The sequence below is a fragment of the Cynocephalus volans genome, chromosome 16, assembly GCF_027409185.1.
Source record: "Cynocephalus volans isolate mCynVol1 chromosome 16, mCynVol1.pri, whole genome shotgun sequence".
In the NCBI taxonomy this organism is placed as follows: Eukaryota; Metazoa; Chordata; class Mammalia; order Dermoptera; family Cynocephalidae; genus Cynocephalus; species Cynocephalus volans.
In genome coordinates this window covers 2,199,355-2,212,645 of record NC_084475.1, presented here as the reverse complement: position 1 = coordinate 2,212,645, position 13,291 = coordinate 2,199,355, and the positions used below count along the sequence as shown (strand labels likewise).

The following is a 13,291-nucleotide window of genomic DNA, read 5'->3' as shown; positions in this document are numbered from 1 at the left end:
CTAAACTGTTTCTCTGTTTTTTGCATAATTCCTGCCTGAAAGTAAACCTGCCAAGTACAAGTGTTCAGGTTGTGCACTGCACAAGAACATCACATCACAGGGGCACAGTTCACATTGTAGACATGAGTGTGCACTGTTCTCCCCCTCAAGTCCTGAATCAATAAGGGAGCTCCCTCCTACAAAACCCCACAGAGGCACTCAGTGCCATGCATGGGAAAACACACTGACTGACACATGTGTAAGTGGTTTCACCCCATCCAAGCTGCACTCCAGACTTCTGAGGTGGCTTCTGCTGCTGGCCTGACACTCTCAGAGATGGGATTCCCAGCCCACCCACTCTGAAGTGGGAGGTGCTTGTCAATTAGTATTGACCTGGCATTCAGAGCTGGGGGGTGATGTGCATGGGTGAGAGAGTGGGTCCAAGTGTGCAGTTGGGCAGGGCTCTAGAGAGCTCCCTGGGCAGAGCTGGACAGAGTGAGGAAGGTTTCCATAAAGTGGCAATTTCATCTAATTTCTAAGAGGATGCATGATTCTGCCTGCTGATTTAAAATGTTTATGGAAATTGATACATTGGATTGTATTGATCTTACCATTAAGAGAATGGAAAGGCAAGCCACAGAGTGGGAGAACATATTTGTAAGGGACTTATATCCAAAATATACAAAGAACTTTTACAAATCAACAGGAAAAAGGTAGACAACTCAATAGGAAAATGGGCAAAAGCCCTGATCAGGCAATTCATGAAAGAGTATAGCCAAACGGTCAATAAATTTATGTAAAGATGCTCAGGCAAATGTAAATTAAAACCACAATGAGGACTTGCCTGTTGATTAGAGTGTGGTGCTGATAATGTCAAGATCCAGGGTTCAATCCTGTACTGGCCAGCCCCAAAAAACAAAACAAAAAACCAAAAACCACACCACAGCAAAATACCACTATATTCCCACCAGAATGGCTAAAATGAAAAAAATACAAAAAACCATATAATACCAAATATTGGCAAGGATGTCGAGCAACCAGAATTCTCATAGACTGCTGGTGGGTGTGTGAATTGGTTCAACCACTTTGGAAACTGGCCATGTCTACGAAAGCTTAATATATGCCCACCCTGTAATCCAGCAATTCTACTCCTAGGTAGATATACTCGACAGAAATGTGTACACTGTTTACCAAAAGACACGTTCAAGAATGTTCAGAACCACAATAATCATAATATCCCCAAACCTGAAACTACCCAAATGCCCACCAACAGCAGACAGATAAATAATGTGATACGTTCACAGCACAAAATATTACATGGAGATGAGAATAGACAAACCATAACTACAAATAATGATATGTATGAATTTCACAAACATAATGTTGAGCAAAGAAGCTGGACCTGAAAGAATAGTTACTATGTGCTCCCATTCTATGTTGAAGTCAGGATAAGTGGTTACCCTTGACAGGGGAGTGACAGGAAGGAAGGGGACACTAGGCGAACTTCTAGGGGGCTTGTAATGTGCTCTGTTTCTTAGGCCGGCTGCTGGCTACACTGATGTGTTTAATTTGTGCGGATCCACGGAGCTGAACATTTACAATCTGTGCACTTTAATGTATGTGTGCTAGTCTTCAATAAAAGATTGAAAATGTTTGACATTTATGGAGTTACCATTTGGATGAATTTCAGCTGTATGTCCTGTTGTCCCACGTCTCCTCTTCCCCCTCTTCTTTTTCTTTTCTTTTTTTAAGAGGATAAATTTTATTTTACAGCCCAAATCTACAAATAATAAAATACAGCTGAAAAGCTAAACAATAATCTTGTTCCCAAACTGTTTAAATTCTAAGCATACACAATGTAGTATTTTATAATGATTATAAAAATATCTATACCCTTCCCTAAAAGTGACCAACAGAGCAGTCCCTTTTAAACACTTAAAAAAAATTTTTTTTTTGGCCATAAAACAAGTCTTAATACATTTAAAAAGACTAAGATCATAGAAAATATTTTCTCTGACCACAGTAACAGAAGGAAATTTAGAAAATTCACAGATGTGTGGAAATTAAACACCACTCTCCTAAATAAACAATGGATAAAAAGAAAAATCAGGGAAATTAGAGAGTACATTGAAATAAAAATCAAAATGCAACATATCAAAATTTATAGGATGCAGGGTTCACGCAGTGCTTCAAGGAAAATTTATACTTGTTAACACCTATGTTAAAAATAAGAAAAATCTCAAATCAGTATTGTTAACTTCTACCTTAAGAAAATAGAAAAAGAGCAAACTAAACCCAAAGCAAATATAAGTAGGAAATAACAATGATTACAACAGAAATATATCAAATAGGGAATTTAAAAAATTAGAGAAAATCAACAAAACCAAAAGCTGATTTTTTAAAGAGATCAACAAAATTTGCAAAGCTTTGTCTAGACTGACCAAGAATAAAAGAGAGAGGAACGAAATTACTAAAATCAGAAATAAAGCAGGGGCATTGTTACATTGTCATTATGGTTTGTTGTAGTAAGATTTAATTCTTTCTCTTTCTTGTTTGCATTTTTGTTCTACCAGTGGGTTTTATTCTTTCTTGTGTATTCGTGGTAGTGACTATCGATTTTCAGATTCCAGATGCAGGACTTCCTTGAGGATTTCTTGCAGGGCTCGTGGTGTGGTGGTGAACTTGTGCAGTTTTTGTTTGTCAGGAAAATACACTGTTTTCCCCTCATTCTGAAGGGTAGCCTTGCTGGGTATAGTATTCTTGGCTAGTAGTTTTTTCCTTTTAGTATTTTGAATGTATCATCTCATTTTCTTCTGGCCTGTAGAGTTTCTGTTGAGAAGTCTGCTGTTAGTCTGATAGGGGCTCCCTTATAGGTGACTTGATGCTTTTCTCTTGCTTCTTTTAAGATTCTCTCTTTGTCTTTGAGCTTTGCCAGTTTGACTATAATGTGTCTTGGAGAGGATCTTTTTGGGTTGAATCTGTTTTGGGATCTTTGAGCCTCCTGGATCTGAAGGTCCATGTCTCTCCCTATACGTGGGAAGTTTTCCATTACTATTTTGTGGAATAGGTTTTCATGCTTTTCCTTTCTCCTCCCTTTCTGGAACACTCATGATTTGAATGCTGTGCACTTAAGGTTGTCTGCCAGCTCTCTTAGATTCTCTCCATTTTTTAAAATTCTTTTTTCCTTTTTTTTTTTGTCCGCCTGGGTTATTTCTAAAAGACAATCTTGAAGATCAGAAATTCTTTCTTCTGCTTCTTCCGGCCTGCTGCTTAAACTGTTGGTTATGTTTTTTTTATTTTGTCGAATGAATCTTTCAGTTCTGTGAATTTTTTAGGTATTAATCTCTTTGTAAATTTCCTCCTTCATACCCTGGATTTTTTTTTTCTTGTTTCATTATGTTGTCTGAGTCTTCTTGCATCTCAGTGAATTTCCTTAAAATTGCTGCTCAGAATTGCTTTTCAGTCATTTCAAGGGTTCCTTGCTCTATAGGGTCTGGTATTTGAGAATGACTGTATTCTTTTGGTGGTGTCATGTTTTCTTGGGTTTTCATATTTCTAGTATCTCTATGTTGAAGTCTGGTTATCTGGTAGAGCAGCTGCTGCTTCTGTTACTCTGGAGTGGGCTTTGAGGAGAGACATCCTCTTCTTTTTCTGGTTTCTGCTGGTGACTCTCCTTGTGTCAATGCAGTTGAGTGTCTGGCAGGCCACTTGCATGGTGGCTGTGGCTACGGCTGTGGCATCAAGCCACTTTTGTGGCAGCCATGGATGTGGTGGTGGCTGTTGTGGGCCTCCTGTATGGAAGTGGTGTTTTTGTTATGCTCCTTGCTTGCTTCCCGGAGGGGGATGCTGCCCTTGGCTCCTGCCTAGGACCCCAGGTGTGCTCTGTTTCTTGCCTGCTTCTGGGCAGAGGGGGCTGGCCCTCTCCCCACTCTTCTATTCCTGGGTCTCATCTAGCTGCCCACATTTCCATTTCCCAGAGGCTGACCAGCTTCTGGTCGCTCATGTTGTGCAATTACATTGTAATATATATATATACTTTTTTGTTGTTGTTAGAGGAAGAAGTGCCTTAATTTTTTATCCCTACAAAGATACTGTATAGGGTAGTGCAGTCCTTGCCTGGAAGGCCTGTTTCCCCTGATGTTTTATCAGCTGGAATTAGGTTCAACTGTGAGTGTAGAAAAATTCAGTTATGATGCCTTAAACGAGGGGTTCTCAAACTTGAGCATGCATCAGATTCATTTGGAGGGCTTGTTAAAACAGAGATTGCTGGGCCCCTCCCTGGGAGATTCTGATCCAGTAGGTCCAAGGTGAGGTCTGGGAATGTATGTTTCTAAGTAGCTGCCAGCTGCTGCTGCTGCTGATCTGGAAACCACACTTTGAGAACAACTGCTGTAAACACACCAAGTTTTATACTCTCATGTAAAAAAGCCCAGAGGTTGGTGGCTCAGGGATGGTGTGGCAGTGAATTTTCAGGGACCCAGGATCCTTCTAGTTTTATACTCTGGCTCCCTAAGGTGTAGCTCTCACCTCATGGTCCAAAATGGCTGCTTGAGCTCCAGCCATTAGGGATTCATTCCAGCAGACAGGAGAAAGGGCCAGAAGAAAAGCATACCCTTATGACGCCTTAAAGTGCCTTTAAGTATACTTCCTAGAAATTATAAATACCACTTCCACTTGCAATTCATTGGCCAGAACTTAGTCATGTATACACAATTAATTGTAAGGGAGGCTGGGTGGTGTGATTTTTTATTCTGGACAGGCAGGTGTCAGCTAAGTCAGGGGTTATCTGACTAACGGAGTAGAGAAGAACAGATATTGAGACAACCAGGAGGAGCCAGAGAGCACACTTGCCTCTTCCTGTCTGCCCAGGGCCAGGGAGCCAAGCCTGTGCCAGGAGCCCATGGCCTGCAAGTTAAGATTAGGTGGCCTCAGGTAAGGCAAGTCACTTTACCTCTTTGTGTATCATTTCCTCATCTGTGAAATGGGGACCCATTCCTGTCTTCACCCAACACACTCTTACTGAGTCCTCCCTGGCCTGGCACTGTGCTGGGAGCCCGGGATGGCAAAGAGTAAGACAAGGGCACAGCACTCGGGTGCCCAGTCCAGGGGCATGTGGACAAATACCCAGGCCCTTCTGATGCTGGGTGTTGAGGGCTATGCTGCTGGGAGCACAGGGAGGGACCCCACCCCGCTAGGGATTGGGGGTGGGAGGAGACCTCTATAAATAGCACTTCCCACCTTCTTTTAGTGTTGAGACAATCAAAGTTAAAAAATGGATGTCAGTGTGATTTACAAAGGGCAAGTTCTTTTTTTTTTTTTTTTAAAGATGACCGGTAAGGGGATTTAACCCTTGACTTGATGTCGTCAGCACCACACTCAGCCAGTGAGCGAACCAGCCATCCCTATATGGGATCCGAACCTGTGGCCTTGGTGTTAGCAGCACCGCACTCTCCCGAGTGAGCCACAGGCTGGCCCGAAAGGGCAAGTTCTATAGAGAAGTTTGTTGGTTTTCTCTCTGAGGCACAGACCCGAACGGGGTTGGAGGGTGGGGGTGCAATGTCCGATGGCTGAGCCCCGCCAGCAGGAGAGGCGATGTGGGGGCGGAAGGGGGGAGCTTTAAGTATTGTAGGAAGCCATGGACACTTTTCCCCAGAAAGATGGACTTACATGCAAGTTTCACCATGCAACTCGAGGGGCTCACAGACCCCTGGGGCCCACTGAAGGACCCTGTTTGTATTAGTGTGTTTCTGTTGCTTATAACAAAGTACTTGGATCTGGGCACTTAGGAAGAAAATAAAATGTATTGCTTAGTTTCAGAGGCTGGGAAGTCCAAAATTCAGGGAACACTTATGGTGAGGGTTCACCATAAAGTCACCTTCTTTGGTGGTGACTTTAAAGCAACACAAGGGTCTCACGTGGTAGAAAATGGCAGAGCAGAGAGAGAGAGACTCTCACATGCTGTCCTTTTAAAGCCCTCGGAACCACACCCATGAACTAGGACATGGTCCTTGCAATCTAATCACCTCTTCAAGGCCCCACCTTTCAATTTCCGTCGTTGGATTCCCCACCTTCAACAGTTCCAGTGGGGATTAAGCTTCAGTGAGGTGGGGGGGTGTCCAATCTACAGTTCCAGTTAGGAACCCCTGTTGCAGAGAAAATGTCAGCTGCTGGTGGTTTTTTTTGGTAGCCGGCTGGTACCAGGCTCTGCAGTGGCAGTTTCAAGAGGTTTTTCTAAATAGTCTCTACTCTGGAGCAGGGACTGTCAGCAGGAAGACCCCTGTGGCAGTAGCAGAGGTGACTCTGAGACTGGACTGCAGTTTCAGGAGACCCCAGAACTGGGCTGAGGAGACAGCAGACCAGGGTGAGGGGAGGTGGAAGAAAGTGGACAGGGGGACAAGGGAAGACGGAGGCGGGGAGCACCACGAATGTGTCGTGCCAAGGTACGGGCGGGTCAGCGGCCCTCTGGTCGGGGTGGGCAGGCATCCGAGCAGGCTGCGGCAGCGTCCCCCGGCTGGGGGCAGCAGCCGCCTGCGTCCTGTAAGAGGCTGGGCGTCCTGGTGCAAGGGGGTGTCCGGGAGGGGCCCCCGGAACCCTGGTTTTCGTGGGGCTGGCCTGGGCCTCATTCTCCCTGGGAGGCGGCAGGGGGGTGAGGGGGGCCTGTTCCTTGTTCACTCGTCTCTCCGCTGTCAGCTTCCACCCCCCTCTCTGATGGATGGCACAGACTGAGTCACAACTAATGGCTTTTCACGGAGCCCTTGGAACTAATGAAGCTGCTAACGAGTGACTGAGTAAATGAGTCGCAGCCACTTCATCACTCTGTCCCCGTTCCCCCACCCCAACGAGGGCCAACGGAACAGGCCACGGGCTGCACGGTGGCTCATGGACACTGGGGACACAGAATGAGGAGTGGGGGTGGGGCTTGTCACCCTGGCTGGGTGAGGAAGGTGGGGGTGGGGGAAATGAGAGACAGAGAGAAGGGGTAGGCCCTGGGTGACAGAGAGGAGAAGATGCAGAGGGAGAGGTGGTGAGGACTGTGGAGAGACGGGGGAGAGGCACGTGGCGGAGATACACAGAGAGGAGAAGGGATGTGAGGGCAGCGCGGGCGAGGGTCGCCCTCCATGCCGGGCACGGGGGTGCAAAGATAGAAAACCCTCAGCTTTGTCCTTGAGGACGCCACCGTTTGGTAGGGAAGGGAGATGTGTGCAGATATGTCCCCTGTTTGGGTTGTCAAAAGAAAAAGACGCCTGTGACATAGGCTTTATTATTCCCTTTTTACAGTGAGGCTCAGAGAGGTCAGGCAACTTTCCCAAAGTCACACAGCTGAGAAGTGCACATGGGATTCAAACCCAGAACAATCTGACTGCAGAATCCATAGCCTTTCCACTCCCCCTAGGTTTGTAATTATGAGGAAAGGAAAGACGTGATCAGAAGCAATTAAAACAGATTATTTTAGATTAATCTGATTTTCCCCATTGATGGAATTATTTGATTGGAGGTCGGGGTGCCACAAGCCCCTTGTGTCTGGACTTTAGCAAGACGCTTAGCAAAATCTCTCCTGACATCCCATGGACACAAGGATGATGTGTGGGTGGAATGGCTCTACGGCTGGAAGAATTTCTAATTAGGAGAGGGGCCTGTTCTAAAGACAGTCGATGGCTGAGCCATAACATCACTCACTCAACAGTCTTTTCAACTTGCTGTAACTTAAAAAATTTTCATAATGAAATATTGGGGCTGATTTTACCCTTACTGGCCAGCCGCCAAAAAAAAAAAAAAGTTGGGTTTAAAAACTCCACAAGAAGGGCCGGCCCGTGGCTCACTCAGGAGAGTGCGGTGCTGATAACACCAAGGCCACGGGTTCGGATCCTATATAGGGATGGCCGGTTCGCTCACTGGCTGAGCGTGGTGCTGACACCAAGCCAAGGGTTAAGATCCCCTTACTGGTCATCCTTTAAAAAAAACAAAAACAAACAAACAAAAAAACTCCACAAGAAAATGTTGGGTTCACATTTGAATACTGTTCACATATAGGGTACATCTGGGCAATCTCTTTGTCACAAACAATAGCAATAAAATGTAGCATGTTATTGGGCTCTTACAATGAGCTGGCAATAAACAAACAAACAAACAAAGGAATAAATAAATAAATATCATGAAGAAAAAGATAAAAAACACCCCCCCCCCAATCAAAATGAGCTGGTGACAGTCCTGAGCATCTGACAGGCATTATTCATTAAATCCTCCTAACCCTTTGCAGGCACTTTTTAGAAACAACTTTTCACAGATGAGAAAACCAAGGCTCAGATGAAATAAATAGTTCAGGCCACAGAGACGGAGCGACTGAGGCACGGTTTGAGCCAGCTTTTTCTGAATCTGGAGCTGGGCTCTGAGCCACTGTGAGGCCCCCTCCATAGGTGCCCACAGGTCTGCTTGCACCCCCCCTGCACCATCCACCCCTTCCCACCCCACCCTTTACTGGGAGGCTGTTCACATAGGACGATCACGAATCTCCACGTTGCTTCCCCTGTGCTTGCACGCAGGCATCTGAGGACACCACTTTGGATGTGATCCCACGGAAGGCACAGACCCCAGTAAGCCCAGAGACTCCCCTGGACTCCAAGTAGCCACTGATGGGCGTTGATCAGGTGTTTCTTATATGGGCAGGTGCCCTGGCTAGGAAGGCAGGAATTTAAGTAATAAATGCTTTTGGAAAGCTTTCTATTTTCTAGACACTGTTCTAAGCACTTTAGAGAGATTTTTTTTTTTTTTAAAGATTTTTAAAAGTACATAAAGTAAAATTGACTCTGTTGGTAGACACTTCTATGAGTTTTAGCATGTGTAGATCCCTATAACCACCACACCACTACTGTCAGGATACAGAATAATCACATCACTCTGGAGGACTCCTTAGTGCTGTCCCTTCGTAGTCCCCGCTTCTCCCACCCCGAATCTTTGGCAACCACTATCTTGTTCTCCATCACTATAGTTTTATCTTTTTGAGAATGCCATATAAATGGAATTATGCAGTATGTAACTCTTTGAGACAGGATTCGTTCAGGCCTAATGCCTTTGAGATTAACCCAATTTGTTCTATGTGTCAATAGTATATTCCTTTTTATTGCCGAGCAGTAAATATCCTGATATATAAATATCACAGTTTGTTTATTCAGTCACCTATTGAAAGACATTTGGGCTGTTTCTGGTTTGGGGCAGTTATGAATAGAGCTGCTATAAACATCCGTGTACAGGTTTTTGCGTGAACATATTCACATCTTTAGGAGTAAGATTTCTGAGTCGTACGTAAATGTATGTTTAACTTGAGAAGAAAGTGCCCAAGTGTTTTTCAGGGTGGCTGTACCATTTCGCATTCTCACCATCAACAGACAAGAGTTTCATTTGCTTTGCATCCTCTCAGCACTTCGTATTGTCAATATTTTTAATATTACTCATTCTTATATGTGTATACTGGTAACTCATCATGATTTTAATTTGCATTTTCCTGATGTCTAATGATGTTAAACATCTATTTATGTGCATATTTGCCATCTTTATATTCTCTTTGGGTTTTCTGGTGTGTTTTTGTTTTGTTTTTTAAGTGGGTTGTTGGTTTTCTTATTGTTGAGTTTCAAAAGTTCTTTATATATTCTGGGTACAACTCCTTTGTTGGATATATGATTTGCACTATTTTCTTCCAGCCTGTAGCTAGTCTTTTTATTCTCTTAACAATGTCTTTCATAGAACAAAGGTTTTTGATTATGATGAAGTCCAGTTTATCAATTTTTTTCTTTTATGGCTCTTGCTTTTTGTGTTCTAAGAACTCTTTGCCTAACCTGAGGTCATGAAGATTTCCCCGTTTTTTTTTTTTTTTGCTACTGGCCAATACAGGGATCACCCTACTCCTTTTTTTTTTTTTTTTTACATGTTGTATAGTTTTACATTTTACTTTTAGATATATGATTCATTTTGAGTTAATTTTTATATAGGGTGTGAGGTTTAGGTTGAAGTTCATTTTTGCATATGAATGTTAAATTGTTCCAACACCATTGTTGGAAAAGACTGTCCTTTCTCCAATCAATTGCATTTGTATCTTTGTCAAAAACAATTTGCCATATTGGTGTGCGTATATTTCTGGTCTTTCTATTCAGTCCCACTGATCTAGATGTTTGTCATTTCACTAGTACCCCACTATCTCAATTCCTTTAGCTTATAGTAAGTCTTAAAGATGGGTAGTGAATCCTCTAACTTTATTTATTTTCAAAATTGTTTTGGTTGTTTTAGTTCCTTTGCCTTTCCATGTAAATTTTAGAATAATCTGTGTCTACTAAAAATATTGCTGGGTATGGTATTTTAATTGAAAATGTGATGTCTATAAATCAACTTAGGGCAAATTGACATCATTATTATTTTGATCTTTCTAATCCATGAATACCGTATATCTCACCATTTATTTAGATCTTCCATTTCTTTCATCAACCCTTTGTAGTTTTCAGCGTATAGATCTCCTACTGTTTTGTTAGATGGATACCGAAGTATTTCATCTTTTGGAGCTATTGTAACTGGTATTTTAAAAACATTTCATTTTCCAGTTGTTCATTGTTAGCATATAGAAATACAATTAAGTTTTGTGCATTGACCTGTACCTTACTAAACTCACTTATCAGCTTTAGGAGTTTATTTGTAGATTTCTTGGTATGTTCTATGTAGTCAATTATGTCATCTACGAATAGGGTCATTTTTATTTCTTCCTTGCCAATCTGTATGCCTTTTATTACTTTTTCTTGTTTTGTTGCTGATAGAGTTTGGATGTTATTGTCCCCCAAAACTCATGTGGAAATCTGATCCCCAATGTGGCCGAGTTGGGAGCTGTTTGAGTCATGGGGGCGGATTCCTCATAAATGGATTACTGCTCTGCCTGGTGGGTGGGGGTAGTGAGTGAGTTCTTACTCTGTTAGTTCTCATCAGAGCTGGTTGTTTAAAAAAACTCTGGCAGCTCCTCTCTCTCTCTCTCTCTCTCTCTCTCTCTCTCTCTCGCTTCCTCTCACCATGTGATCTGCCTGTGCCCACCCGGCTGCCTGCTGCTTTCTGCCATGAGTAGAAGCAGCCTGAGGCCAGTGCCAGATGCAGCTGTCCCAGAATCATAAGCAAATAAACCTCTCTTCTTGATAAATTACCCAGTCTCAGATATTCTGTTTTAGCAACACAAAAATGGACTAATACAGTTGCTCTGGCTAGAACTTCCAGTATGATGTTAAATAAGAGTGGCGAGACTAGATATCCTTGTCTTGTTCCTGATACTGAGAAGGAAGCAGTTAGTCTTTCACCATTAAGTATAATGTTAGCTGCATATTTTTTGCTGATGCCCTTTATCAGGTTGAGGAAGATTGCTTCTATTCCTATTATGCTAAGAGAGTTTTTTGTTTGTTTGTTTTACTTTAGAAATGATTTTGTGTGCAAATAATGGACAGATGTTCTACCCATAAATTCTATTTTCCAAAAACAATTAGGAGCTTTTTAAAAGAAAACCACAGAACAAATTTGAAAAGACCTCAGGATTTCTCTGCTTCTAGATCATTGCTAGGCTATAAAAATAAGGCTTGTTCTACCACGAATCACAAGTTAGAATTGAGTATGCTCCAAAGAGGAAATTATATAGTGCCATTTCAGGCAAAGATTATTCAGTTCTCATCCCCAACATCCACAAGAGTTAACGCAACAGTTACACCAAGTAAAAACAGTCCAGCGTAATTAGACTTCATTATACAAGGCCATTATACTCTTCTAACATGCTAATAAATGAAAACAAGAAATACTGAAATCAAAATAAAAGATATCATTTGAGGCTGACATACAAATTGTTAGTTCTTTGTTATATCCCCCCTTCTATATAACATCAATAAAAGGAATATTTTACTCAAAGAAAATTTTATTTTATATATCACTATCCATGAATTTTTGTTGTTAGTTACGACATAAATGCTGCCTAGTGCCATTATCCAAATGCATGACAATTTTATGTCCACAATTCACTTCCGTATTTACAAACAGAATTCTCAGGATTTACGTAAGCACATCTATTGTGAAGGTTTAACACTGAGATGCAATCTAACATCTGTAATACCTGATGTGTTGCAGAAAGCAATGCAAGAGAGTTGTATATTTAATCTCCTTTCATTTGAGTGACCTTATGTAAAAAATAAATCAATAATTTAGAAATTCTGTCTCCAAAGGAGATTCTCAAACATGCAAGTAGAAATGGTTACAGATACTGAGGTTTTTAAGACACATCTTCCATGTCCACATCCTCTTGTAACTGCCATACCATTTTTTCTTCCAGCTGCTTTCCTTTGCCTACAACAGGGGCCCAGATAAGATGAATGTTTTGCTTGACTTCTTTGATGTCCTGTACTTTCTGTAGCTCTGTATTTTTTTTCAATCTGTTCATTATGAATTTAGCTTGGCGTTTCTGTTTGATCTCTTCGATTCTCTTCATTGCAACAATAATTTTATTCCATAGCTCTTGCTGGTATGTGACAGGTTCATTTCTACATTTTTCAAATTCAAGTGAATTATCCACTGTAAGCTCTTTACCAGCTGCTTTCTGGAATGTTTTAGTCCATCTGACCTTGCGAGGATTTGGGCTTCTTTTTAAAGTTTCTATGACATCTGGATTTACAGAATCTAAATACCTTGCAGTGGTTGCATATGAACATCATGCTGTGGCCAGGATAGATGGGTCCCAAACAGAAATAACACTTCTCTGTAAGCATGTTGGACAGTTGAACCCACGTGGGTCTCCTGGACCAACGGCTGAGCTCAAGAGGAAGTGACATAGCACTGTCACAGGAAGTGATGCTGAGTGTTTTTTTAAATCATAAATGGGTGTTAAATTTTTGTCAAATGTCTTTTCTTTATCAATTGATATGATCACTTGCTTTTTCTCCTTTAGGCTATTAATATGGTGAATTGCACTGATTGAGTTTTGAATTTTAAATCACCCTTGCCTCACCAGGACACATCCCACTTGGTTGTGGCATGTATTTCTTTTTATATAGTCCTGAGTTCAATTTGCTAGTATTTTGTTGGGGATTTTTACATCTATGTTCGTGAGAGACATTGGTCTAGTTTTCTTTCCTTATAATATCATTGTTTAGTTCTAGTATCAGGATAACGTCAGCCTCATAAAATGAGTTGGGTAGTATTTGCTCTTGTTCAATTTTCTGGAAGAAATTGTGTAAAATGGGTGTTACTTCCTCTTTAGTAACCCCGCTCTGCTGCACACTTCCCGTGACTGTGCCCTTGTTCAGGGCCAAAT

At 42.0% G+C, this 13,291-nt stretch overlaps 1 pseudogene; it reads right to left on the bottom strand.

The window, feature by feature from the left end:
* Nucleotides 1–12,253: 12,253 nt before the first annotated feature.
* Nucleotides 12,254–12,746, bottom strand: LOC134365258 (probable ribosome biogenesis protein RLP24; annotated as a pseudogene).
* Between the last annotated feature and the right edge of the window lie 545 nt (nt 12,747–13,291).